The sequence below is a fragment of the Ambystoma mexicanum genome, chromosome 4q (assembly GCF_040938575.1).
Source record: "Ambystoma mexicanum isolate Mex_15411 chromosome 4q, UKY_AmexF1_1, whole genome shotgun sequence".
Taxonomy (NCBI): domain Eukaryota; kingdom Metazoa; phylum Chordata; class Amphibia; order Caudata; family Ambystomatidae; genus Ambystoma; species Ambystoma mexicanum.
In genome coordinates, this window is record NC_090928.1 from 121,610,715 (window position 1) to 121,623,812 (window position 13,098).

Below are 13,098 nucleotides of genomic sequence, written 5' to 3' on the forward strand. Positions count from 1 at the left end.
TTTCTAGGAGAGGGACGACGATTCTGATTATAAACATCAGTACAATCGAAGTTTTACACTCAAAGAGGGATACCATAAGACTAGTCGACAACAGGAGAAGTGCAGAAAGAGAACAAGGTTTTCACCTTATGTTCGATGTATGCATGGGGCAAACTGTGATGACTCTGGGTATATTCAAAACATTCCATTGTATTCCTAGAAACACGCGCCTTTGTTGCTTGGGCTCTCATGGAGAAGACGCACATCTAAAAGTGATGGCCTGCCCAGACTTGCACCAGCAATTCAATATCTGGTCACCTTCTCTGCAATGTATGGACAGGCAGTCTCCCACTCATTATAACGCACAAGGGTAGCAGGGGACACCCCTGCAACCCCCGCTCGCCTTGTGTGCTATAATGGAAAACCTTTTACCGATCACACCACAGCCTTTTTGCCGCAATTTTTTGTAAAAACTGACATTTTTCGACGACCATATTACTGGATACCAGTGTACCTGGGTGGATTATTTTCCAGTACCGGCAAACGTGAAACAGCATGAGGTGAAGGATGTGAACAGTGAATGAACAACTCTTTAAACATAAAATAACATTTTAAAAAAGACAAAAAATCAGTGCTCCAGTACACCAGTTTTACACGGGTACAAAATTCTTCCACTAAGCAACTAGCCTGGCATAAAGATCACTTGCTAGTTCTCGACACACACGATACAGCACAACATGTCTTACTCGCCAGTAAATGACCACTCGGCAATGGCTAGTAGTGAGTGCACATTTTGTGGGTGGTTGCACCCAACTCACCTCTGTTACTAATTTCTTCATCCTTTTCAATCCGGACTAGAATGTCAGGAGAGGCAGCGGGAAGGCAAGCTATGCAGAGAGGACATTTGGTTAGACTTACAGTTAGCGCTGACGTTTGAACGGCAGACTGGAACATAACAGTTGATTGCAAATAAGGCTAGCCCAATACATTTCATGATATTTATTATTTGTTATGTCAGCCAGATCAAGGCCTGCAAGCAATTGTAGTTATACTTACATGACATGGAATCCAGGTTTGTTTTTTTTGGCTCTTGTGAATGCCTCCTGTCCACGTCTTCTCTTTTATTAATCCGGACTAAAACATTTGGATTAATGATCTGAAACCCTGTTATGAAGACATCAAAGTATAATCCATCAGAATATGAATGCTTAAGGTAAGAGTCCTCCACCAATCTATTTAGGTTTAGATACATTAAGCCCAGTTATTCTATAGCTGGAGAATAGGATAGGTAGCAGTGGTGGTTTGTGGAATTTCAAACAAATGGCATGGAAACATGTACCCTCCTGAATAGGAGAAATATCAACCCCGCCAGCCTACCACTGAAGGGTTTAGGAAATACCACCGGACAAACTCCCATAGAAAGAGCAGGTCCATGTACTTCTGTAACATCTGTGAGGTTGATATAACCAAATGTACTGGGACAAAGAAGATCCTTAAGAGCCCTGAGGGTTTGCAGACCCAAGTACTGGGATCAGGTGGCCTGTAGGAGGAATAAGGACTGACATGACCACCTCAATATCAGGTGTTGACGTTGCGCCACCATGGAACCTGCATAACTAAAGTAAAACAGAAGAACTCTATTGGTCTTCAGCCTGCAACAAACCTGGGAGTTTCAAATCGCATCCAGAGAAGTACCAGGCGGAGTGGCGGAGGCAGGCGAGCAGCTGTGGAAGTCTAGAGGAGGTTGAGCAGGAAGCAACCTCTCCACCAGTCCTGAGGAACTGTGCTGTGGCGCGGTGGGGAGCGGGTGGACCGAACGGTCTGCTGTCAGCGCTGAGGCTGGGAAGCACAAAAGCAGACCCAAGCAGCTGATGGATGAAGGGAGAAGGAACGCCGGTGCTGACATCTATATGCCCGATCCCAGGAAGTTCCGGAGAGATACCAATCCCAGTGGCAGGTACTGGTAAGTTTGGGAACCCGGTATGGACAGGCAGGCAGCAAGAGGGTTGTAGTGATGTCTCTCTGGTTCAGGTAAGACAAGAACTCCAGTAAGTAGGATGAGTGCTGCTTTGTTACTGAGGTCCTTCAAGCACGTAGGTTAGTTAAGATATGAATACCACATCAAGTATGGTAGTAAGTACAGCAAACATTGGTTCCACGCACCCTCAGCCAGCTCTCCTTCCAACTGCCAGGACCAACTGTCCATCTCAGAACCTCCAGGACCAGAACACTCTCTAAGACACACCACATTCCATGTAATGACATCACGCCAGGCCCATAGCACAGGACCACGTCACCACACACCTGCCATTACTGTTACAACAACCATGAGGAAAGAACACCCATGATGACAAGTACCTCAAAATACCTCCGTATCTCGAACTCCAACCGCCCCCTAACGCCTCTCTAAAAAGTGGTCACCAAAGTAAGAAAAATGCCTATGAGCCCCATAGCCAAAAAGGAAACCACGAACCAGTACAGGACCATAAAATAGACAAGCGCCAAGAAGAACACTAGCCACCCCTATAATGTGAGAAAGAAGATGATATAACCTCTTGGCATGAACCAAAATGTGAGATAACCAGGATGAAACACACACGAGCAGCTACGCCCAAATGCATATCCATATATGCACAAAGCCAAATGATCAAACCAGAACGCCAACACAGTGAGCTGCCCCCAAATGAACTCACATAGACACAGACCAACACCACCCTCTCCTAAATCAACCAAACAAAAGCAAATGACAGAAAAGCTATCCACCAAAATGACCCAAAGAACACTAACACTGCCACAATCACCCACATGATATGAACCAACAAATAGAAACAAAACATCCTTTTGCCCTGGGCTGCCCCCAAGGACCTCAGACCTTCCACGCCCAATCAAAACTTTGCTGTCCCCCGAGCAAAATAACACACTATACAAATTTAACCATCAGACAAACACTGAGCCTCCTTATGCCCAGGACTGCCACCCCCAAAGCCTTGGACCTGCCACCTCCAAGCACGAACCAAATGCTCTTCCCTGAGCAAAGCTGACACCACAAACATGAAATCTCTGGGGAACACTCTAAATGAATGACAGAACAACAACCAGCTAAAACATAATCACACCAACTAAGGGCACAGACAATAAGCATCAAAGGATGACCCAAATCCCCAACCATATGCTACACCATGCACGCTGGAACCACCTGGAGAACGACACAATAACGTGCAGACCATCCAAGCTGGTCAACAACCAAGCTTTTTTGATGGGGCAGCCAGCAGCATTAGGGGAAGCGTATGTGACTAACCCTGTGATGTCCCTTCTCATGAGGCCAGGGTGGTGAGCCCGCTACCCGATAGTCCCCGATCTCATGGGAAGAGACCTCACCTCTGCAGACAAGGGAGAAAATCTCAGGAGAACACAGTATAACCACCATCCACTCATGCCCTATAAAGCCCTTCAGTCCTTAGTCCTCACTTCCAACACAATTTCCTATAGTGAGAGTATGTCCATGTACTTCTGTAACATCTGTGAGATTGACATAACCAAAGGAGGAAGAAGATGCTTGGGAGCTGTGGGGGTTTGCCTGACCCAAGTACTGGGACGAGGTGGCCCGTAGGAGGAATAAGGACTGACATGACAACCACAATTGCAGGTGTTGATGTTACGCCAGGGTGGAGCCTGCATAATAAAAGTTAAAAGGAAGAAGGAATAGTTGTCTTCAGCCCACAACGAACCCGGGAGTTTCGAATCGCGTCCAGAGAAGAACCAGGTGGGGCGGCGGACGCAGGCGAGCAGCTGTGGAAGTCCAGAGGAGGTCGAGCAGGAAGCAACCTCAGTGCCAGTCCTGAGGAACTGTGCGGTGGCGCAGCCGTGACCAGGTGATCCAAATGGTCGGGTGTCAGCGCTGGGGCTGGGAGGCAGAGAAGCAGAGCGCAGGCTCAAGCCGCCGAAGGACCATGGTAGAAGGCATGGTGGTGCTGCCATCTAGATGCCTGATCCCAGGTAGAAATGGAGAGCTACCCGATCCCAGTGGCAGGTGCAGGAAAGTTCGGGGATTGCAGGTAGGGACCTAGGGCAGACTGCAAGAGGGTCTTGCATCAGAGGAATGCTTCCTCAGCCCAGTGTCCTAACAAAAACCACTGACCACCAGAGAGGAGTCTGGTACCCAAAGCAAGATATGAGGAATTTTCCTTGCATCAGTACTTGACGAGAGAGTAAGCCAAGTGAGCTGAACCAGAGAGTGAGAGAAAACCCGGGTCGGCGACCCACATCAAGAAGCGAGGCATCTTCCTCATGGTCATACTTGGCAGATAAGTAAACCAAGTGGGCCAAACCGAAGAGAGTAAGAAACCAAGGTCTGGGACCCAAAATCAGAAAATAGCACAAGTCATCTTCCTCGTTGCAGTACTTGTTAGAGAGAGATACTAAGTGAGTCCAATCAAAGAAGAGGAGAAGCCAGAGTCGGAGACCCTTGTAACATTTGATAACTGTGTATTTGAAGCTACATGAGATATAGGCATGGGGAAGGGAGTCATTCTCCCATGTGATCTGGAATTGTGCTAACAAGGGAAAAGATACCAGGAGAAGGGAATCATTCTTCTGGCAACCAAGACCAGGGGAAGGGAGTCATTCCCCCGATTTTGTTGAACTGTTAAGTCAAGATACTAGGAGAAGGGGGTCATCCTGCTAGTAACCAAACTTGTCAAGACTTTCTGATATAGACTGTAAAAAGCTAGACAGTGTATCTGCCAAGGAGAACTGCTTGAACTTTTCCTTTTGCGTTTTGACCTGGGGAAGGAAGCCATTCCCCTAAGAAGAAGCCAATAATTGGAAACAAACTTCTACCCGCAGTCCAGAAGAATGGCCATTAGTCTTTTCGTTGAGGCAGGGAAACCCCTCTTAGAGTTAGGGAAAGTTAGGTTTTCCCTTTTATTTTCTTAAACAATGAAGGATAATAGCAACCCCTATGCCATCTGGGTCTCAGTCTCCTCCTTCTCCACCCTTACAGTACTCATAGGGATTTTCCAAGTGCTTGCCCCATATCCCTTTTCATATATTTGTATCCTCTTCTATTTGCACATCTTGGGTGTTAACATACAGGTTTCTTGGGGGCACTGGTGTGCAGCCGACGGATGCGGACGTGAGGTCCTGCTGCTCTGCCCGGGCTGCCTTTATCCTGGAGAGACATCCTGGTTCCCCGGAATAAATTCCACTCTTCATTGGTGTGGACTGTGAAGGGATCATACCAGCCCCCTTCTCCAAAAATTCTGAGCCTCCTAGGCCCCCCTATGTATTGTCTGACACAGTAGAGGTGAGCCGGAACAGAGCAAAGCCGGAGGCGTTGGGCGGGAGAGGACCGCACTGCACCTCTGTGACACTGCGAGAGGACCGCCGGTGCCGAGTGACGGCCTAGGGGCCCAGTCCGACCAGTGTCCCGAGACTGGGGGGGGGCAGTAACCTGTACCGAAGAATGCCCACTTGCCCCTGGCTGGGAGGCAACCTGCACCGAAGACTGCCCACTTGCCCTCAGACACCTGCAGAGAACGGCCCGCTGCCCCGCCTACCATGGCGACCGGACTGTAGCCTTCCCGCACAGGGGCAGCCGTCGAGCATAGATAAACGCCCGCTGGTAAAACTGGCTCGGCGGGGGTGTCTGCGAGGGACCCTCCTGACAACACCAACTGGATCCCGGGGAGCGCGGACAGCAGATCTTTGCTGAACACGGCAGTGCCGCCGGGGCTGTACTGAAGCTGCCACCCTCATCCGAGGCGGATCCTGTGAGCTGCAGCCTTGTGACGCGTGGCAGAGGTAAGACGCCCTCCGCTGAGGCTGTCCGCACACAGAGGGGACCGCCCATCCAGCCCACGTGGAATCCTGAGACCTGCTTGGAGACCGTAACGGGCTGCAGAGGTCATCTCGGCTCAGCCGCCAAAGTGAAGCAATAGCGCAGACCTGGCAGTGCACTGAGATGCTAGCAAAGGGAGGTAGCCCATAATGAGATGGTGGGGGCAGTGGAGTAGGGGTGAGAGGAGCCTGCAGAACACGCTGGAAAGCGCAATAAGGGAGGACCCACGCTACTAGGGCTCCCACTCCACCAGAGACACGGAATAACCTTATCAGGCTTCAGTGCTCGGAGGAAGTAATCAAGTGGGGAGCTGCCCCGGACAACTTGGGGGGGCCCCTTACCCCAGGGGTCCCAGAGGGACGAGCTGCACATTGCACCTGGCACTCACCTCTGATGACACTATTGTCTGATTCGTACTGATACTGGGGCATACAATTAGGGTCTGACCCTTGGCGCTCAGGATTCTGGGGCTGTGGACCATTCCCCCCTCTCCCTAATACCGGCTTCCCCATAGAGGAATCGGGAACCGGGAACAGAGATGAGTATTGCTGAAACTGAGTCATCTGGGGTATACCTTCGGCCAGCAACATTGTGAAAGACATGCCCCGCAAAGCGAAATCGCAGAACAAAATGGACAAATACACTACAAGTACCCCTGCAAAGGCCCCAATAACTTCAGATAACCTGGGGGATGGCACAGTGGATGTGGGTGTGGGCCAGTTTCCGTCACTCACATACATTATGGCGGCTATAGGGGAATCCAGGACATCGGTGGAAACGATGATCGATGCTTTGGCCTCCGAGGTTTCCTTTCTGTGGCAAGACCTACGCAACCTGACATCCCCAGTGGGCAAAACGGAGCAACGCATATCGGACAACGAAGACACCGTCAAGAGGCTGGAGGAACGACTGGAACACATGGCACAGAAACTCATCACCTTGGAGGCTTGGGCCGAGGACAGCGAAGGTAGATCCTGGCGTAATAATCTACATATACTTGGACTGCCAGAAAAGAGGGGCCGTCCATGGAGCTCTTCCTGGAGAGGTGGTTCTCGGATGTTATGGCACCCAAAAAGCTTTCGAATTTCTTTTCCGTCGAAAGGGCTCATAGAATCCCTGCAGGAAGACCGATACCTGGTGCCCCTCCACAAATTGCGATAGCCAGACTTTTGAATTATAGGGACCGGGATACACTCCTCCATATGGCTAGAGCAACTGGCCCGATCACATACAACAGGAATCGCATTTGCTTCTTCCCTGACTACACAAGGGAGGTTCAGAAGTCCCGCCAATCTTATGACTCAGTAAAAAAGAAGCTTGAATCCCTGGGCATCAAATATGCGCTGTTCTTCCCGGCCACCTTCAAGCTCTATCACAACAACACGGTCCATGTGTTTCACAACCCAGCCGAGGCCTGGGACTAGATGGAAACGCAGGTTCTTTCTGTTCCTCGCCCAGCAGCATCAAGGGGCCACACACCAAGAAAAGACAATCAGCGATCCTGACGCCGCGCAATGAGGGCCTACATGAGGGATCCCCAAGACTAACTGAAAACACTTGAGGAGCAACGGATGAAATTCCCCCCTACGCGCAGTTTTTACCTGCTCAGAGTTTTGGGTCCTATGCTGGGAAGCCCCAGATGGAGATCGAGAGATTTGGAGTAGCTCCCGGGGGCAACCCCGATTATGTTTCGAAAGTTAATGTTTTTTGAGTTTGGGCGACAGGTACTTCTAGTTGGGGGGAAGTGCGGGGAGGGGGGAGTTTGTGGGATACGATCACTGCAACCGGGGGAGAGCGTGCTTGGCGACACACCACATTGGTCTTCTGTTAACATATTGACTACACCCACTCCGCCTGGGCAGCAGTTAAAATGGGGTGAGAGGAGTATACGGGGTACAGCTACTAGATGTGGGTGGCTAGAAGTACAGCCACCCAAGTCTAAGCCCCACAAAAGGAAGGTTATAGTATCCTCCACATTCGGCGTAGGTTGCGACACCGGGCAAAACACTGGAATGGGAAAACCCAAAGTTTACGAGTTGGTATGGTGTAACAGTTATGGTTCAAATTGTACAACTGCAAAGCAGCAGCAGGGATGGCATGGAACAGGTACCAGGGTTTGGAATTCAGGGGGGCACCTGACATGGGGATAACTCCCGGGGCACACTACACCCCCCTCAGTCGCGCCAAGACAGGAGACATGCAGATATGACACAGGCTGGACAGGTCTCCCTAATGACCTGGAATGTTAATGGCCTAGGGTCTTGCATTAAATGGAAGCTGGTGCTCCAATATCTTAATCGATACTCCCCCGACATTGCCTTCATCACAGAAACCCACTTGGTGGTCACCAATTGCGGGTTCTTTAGGATGTCAAATTACCCACACACATATCAGGCTGTGCTCTCTAGAGGCTCCAGGGCCACTATGATTCTTCCTCATAAACTAATACCATTCCAGGCCAAGAAAGCGAGAACAGACCCTAGGGTTAGGTTTGTGGTGGTACTTGGGGACATCTGGGGAGAGACCTGGGGCCTCATTGCAGCATATGTATCTCCCACACTAACAGCGGAACTCCTTAGTGAGCGACAAACTATAATGATAGAGGAACGGACGAACTCCTGGGCCGTGGGCAGGGATTTTAACGAGGCTGTGGAGGTTGCTCACGACAGAACATACAGGGGCAGTAGGGCTGGAGATGTCCCGACCAAATTATACACCTTCATGGAAGCAATGGGGCTCTGTGACACGTGGAGGGCACTGCACACCTCGGACAAAGGGTTCTCATTTTACTCCAACGCACTCAAGTCATTCACGAGACTTGACTATGTCTTCACTCCCAAGAATATGGCCCATCGGCTACTATCTGCAGAATTCCTGGCGAGAGGGATATCGGATCACTCCCCCCTACTGATAAAATTAAAGGGTATACAGCATAAACAAGAACCCACCTGGCGCTTGTACACCCCTTATCTAGGGGTACCTGAGATTGCAGAGGGACTCTCTAATAAGACCAATGTTCCATCTAAGCTGTGCCCATGTGCGCTTGCCCAGCTTCCTTCTGGGTGCCGCTCAGAAGATTTTTTAGCAGCGCACACAGACAATTCTAACCTATTCAAAAAGATTTAATAAGGCGCAAGCCACAGTAATTAACCTGAAATGTTCTTTCTCTTAAAAGAAATAACCAGTCTTGATATTCTGCTCATTTGCATTACACTACTATGCAAGGGTGACCGTAAACACCTAAAATTTCGAACGGCAAAATACACACACAAGGGGTTAAAAACGAGTATGGAAAAACTGGCTCCAAGTATAGAAGAATATAACCAAGATATGCCTGCACACATTAACCAAATAATGTTCCCTTGCCACCCATGACTCCTAAACCTGACTCTACCACACTTTTACCTTATGACTCTAACTTCTGCCCCAGAACACATTAAGATACTACCAGCAAATCTTGACTCTTACTCTTTTGGCTCTGTGAAAAAGTTTAGCAGACGTGTACCTACATCCACTTGTTTTAGATTGTAATATGAATAACGTTCACGCGCCAGAATTTCTGTTACTCGTTGTGCCTTAGCAAAAGCATCATCCACACTATACAATCGAACTAGTAGCTCAAATATCCGATGACTGTAAGTAAGAAGACTACTTGGATGTGTAACATTATCCCATACTTCCTCTTTGTACACATGTCACGCAAGTGCTTTGAAGCAGCCAGTTGCAAGTTAACACATTATAAAACTCAAATATGAATTTGCCCTCTAAGGATTTTTAGAAGACAGATGTGATGCTCAGCATCTCCTACTTTAGCATCACTAACATTACCGTATAAGTGGAGAGCAACATTGCAATATCATTTACTTTGCCTACAATGGATAATGGGTATGGACTTTGCCAGGGATTACTCGTTCATAGTATCACAGCACTGGATATACAGACAGGAGAATACTTTTTACACAATCTGCATCGTTTCCAAGTGTTCAGAGTTCCTTTGGGCATACACCCTCACACATTACATGGGTTAGGCCTTGATTAAATTATGCCCCATAAACATATAAGAATTAGCAAACAAGATAGGTGCAACCACTGACCTGTACTAGACCACACCGCTAGATGAAAAAAGAGTTGACCTAGTCACCTCTCCACGTTCCTATCCAAATATAGGAACAGAGAGAGGTTTCCAGGAAAACCCTTGTGGGGAAGAAAACCATGCGCTGCTTGAAAGCGAAGGTTCTGGGCGTAGGGAGTGGATTAATCGTGCTGTGAAGAGGTCCTTCGCCGATTCCTATGGTTGTGACTACAAAATAAGACACAAGCTAAGTGGAGAGCTTGAGTGCTCTGATGCCTTGTTTGAATGTTGTGGTTCTTACCCTAATGTGGATTTCTTCTCTCTCGCTCTTTGGAAAGAAGGGCTGGAGCTGTGATACAACCCAGCGTCGTGTCGGTCCAGGTAACGTGAGCGGAAGAAAGGTAAGTATAAAGAATAGGTTCAACAAGGTAGGAAAGAAGAGAGAATGCTAGAATCCTACTGTGTAAGGCACACGCTGATCACAGAGCACGAGACTGTTGGGAACTGCAGGTATGGTTTCTGGGTAATGCAGTCCAGAAGAACAATGTGCATATTCAATGTGCTAGTTCAAGGAAATGGACACTCGTAAGTGTGGAACTGTTGTTGGTTACCAGGAATAGGAAGTTGTGATGACTATTACCTACCCTCGAGGTCTGGGGATAGTGCATGCACAGAAGAGTCCAACGATCGTGTGGAAACGATCCGTACCAAGAGGGACGTGACCCAGCTAAAGCACGAGATGAGAAAAAAGAGACATGTTTGAATGAAATAGATAGGAAGTCAGGAATAGGAATGTTGATGTAAGGATGCAAGTACAAACAAACTCACGGAGTGCGGCCACAAGGAGAGAGTAGCAACGCAATGCACTGATTTCTGAAGTACTGCTTTCAGCGTCAAGGGTAGAGTCTGAACAATGGACTTCTGATGGATGCCTGGAACGCTGCATAGCGAAAACGGCACCATCTTGGGAGAACTCCTGGTCAACCCGGACACATGTCGCCAACGGTGCCACAGTGACCAGCCGCGGCGCAGAGACATGACAAAATGGTAACTCGCTATACAACAACGGTTTCACTGTGCACTGCATCATCCTATTCAATGATATATGGGTGGGGTATGCTGCAAACAATCTTGTATGCACTGCAAAATAATTGTGTACATGCAGAGTCATGACGTTCTTAAAATGTACATATGTTGAGGCATTAAATATGCCTTGCTTGAAAAGTATTGTGGGTCTGCAAATATCCCAGCGAGTGTTTACTGCTACAATTCCTCACTTTTTAAACTGCTCTATCAACTAGTATTGGAGGCTAGCACAGGGGCCTGGGAAGGGAATGGGTGCAAGAGCACAGGTCATCACTCCTTGTGGGTAATGAACAAAGCAGCACATTTAAAAAACCAAGTCATACATTTTGGCAGTACACTGAAGAAAATGTGTCACTTGTTTGCTAAAGGAAAAAGAAATCTAGTACCCATCTAGACAACAGCACCTTCTTTTTATTTTTAAGTGTAGCTGCTGATGGCTTTTCAATATAACAATGTGTTCTGTCTGAATCGTCTCTAGCATCCCCCTCCATCTTATTTAACTGATAAATAATTACAGAAGAGGGATCCATAGTTACTGAAGAAGGTACTCAATCAGTTGTATCTCTGATGAATGGATGCTATTAACTTAAAAGGCATATAATGTTATTTTCTTCAGCAGGGCTCTATAATAAACCTCAGTAAGCCTCTTGCTGAATTGTGTCTAGGCTGGGTGCGGAAGGGTGGAGAAAACTATCAACTTTATTATGTGCCCTGTCATTTCACTTCCTATGTCAGGGGTCTAATCAGATTCTGCTCCCTACTTGGAGTGAAATGATTTTTCAGGGAGTAAAAAAGTTATTAGCTTTGCCAATAGGGATACTTTCTGTTTATCAAAAGATCATCTTCCTGTTAAAATTCCTCTTGAGATTGGGCATTAATATTAGAGTTCCTTCCTATGCCAGTGCTTTAGTGGTCACTGATTTGAAAAAATATCAGTGGAGCTTTGTGGTTTGAAACACCGATATGTTCATTGTTTCTCATTTTTGTTAGGCATATTTTCACTTTTTTTTTAGGGAGTACAAATTGATGGTGCATATGTCTCTTAGCTGTAGGCTGGTGTTAGAACTACTAACAGGAGAACATAATGTGGATAGTAAGCAAAGGCACAGGAATTTTGGACCATAATATTCTGAGGTGCAGTTATTCTAAAGTATTTATCATCCTTACACAAATTATTAGAAGCATGTTCTCCTGGCCCTTGAATTACTTCATTAAAATGGCACTTGAACTCCTATCAGCATGTTTTCGACACATTTCTTTTAATTGCCATTAATCGATCAGCAAATGTTGTATTCTGTCTGAATTTCTTGACAGCCACATCAGTTATGACAAGAGATATTTGTGTTTTGTAGTACACAAGTGATTTTCCTATGGCTTAAAACGTTTTCAAGGTACTGTGGCAGATGTGGAAGTATTGGACGGTTTGAGTTTTCTGTATAATCACATGTGCATATTTTATCTGAGCCTATGTGTTTGGAAAAAGTGTTGTAAGATTTGCAGTTGCTGGGAAGGGGAAATTCCTTTTCAAGCTCTCTTCTACGACGGTAGTTCACTAAATGCACATGCTCACAAAGTAGCCTACCTCATTAGTCAGTTGTGCACATGGAAAATAATGTGCGCACAACAGCCAACCTGTTCCGCACATAGAGAAGAATAATTTGAGGGAACATTGAATAAGACCTCAGAATATTTTGACCTAAATGAAGGGTCGGTAGATTGCCCAATTATAATATGGGAAGCGTATAAACGGCGGGGGGAAGCGATCTCCTTGGTAGCTGCTAACCGTAAGCGGCACATCGAGGAGATAGTTGAGGCAGAGAATCAGGTGGTCAGACGGGAAGAACAACTGCTAGAGGAAGGGACTCACACCGCCCATGAGGCCCTGATAACGGCCCAAGAGGTGTCGAGGAAGACTGCCCTGGATAATGCTCAGGCGGCCCATTGGTCTGTCCGGAGCCAGATTTACGAACAGGGAGACAAAGCAAGGACAACCATGGTCTGGCTAGAGAGACAGGAATTAAGTAAGGGACAGGTGTGGGCCATTCAAATGGATGAGGGGGAAATGCTAACAGACGACTCCGATATCGCAGAGGCTTTTGCCAGCTACTATGAACGACTGCAC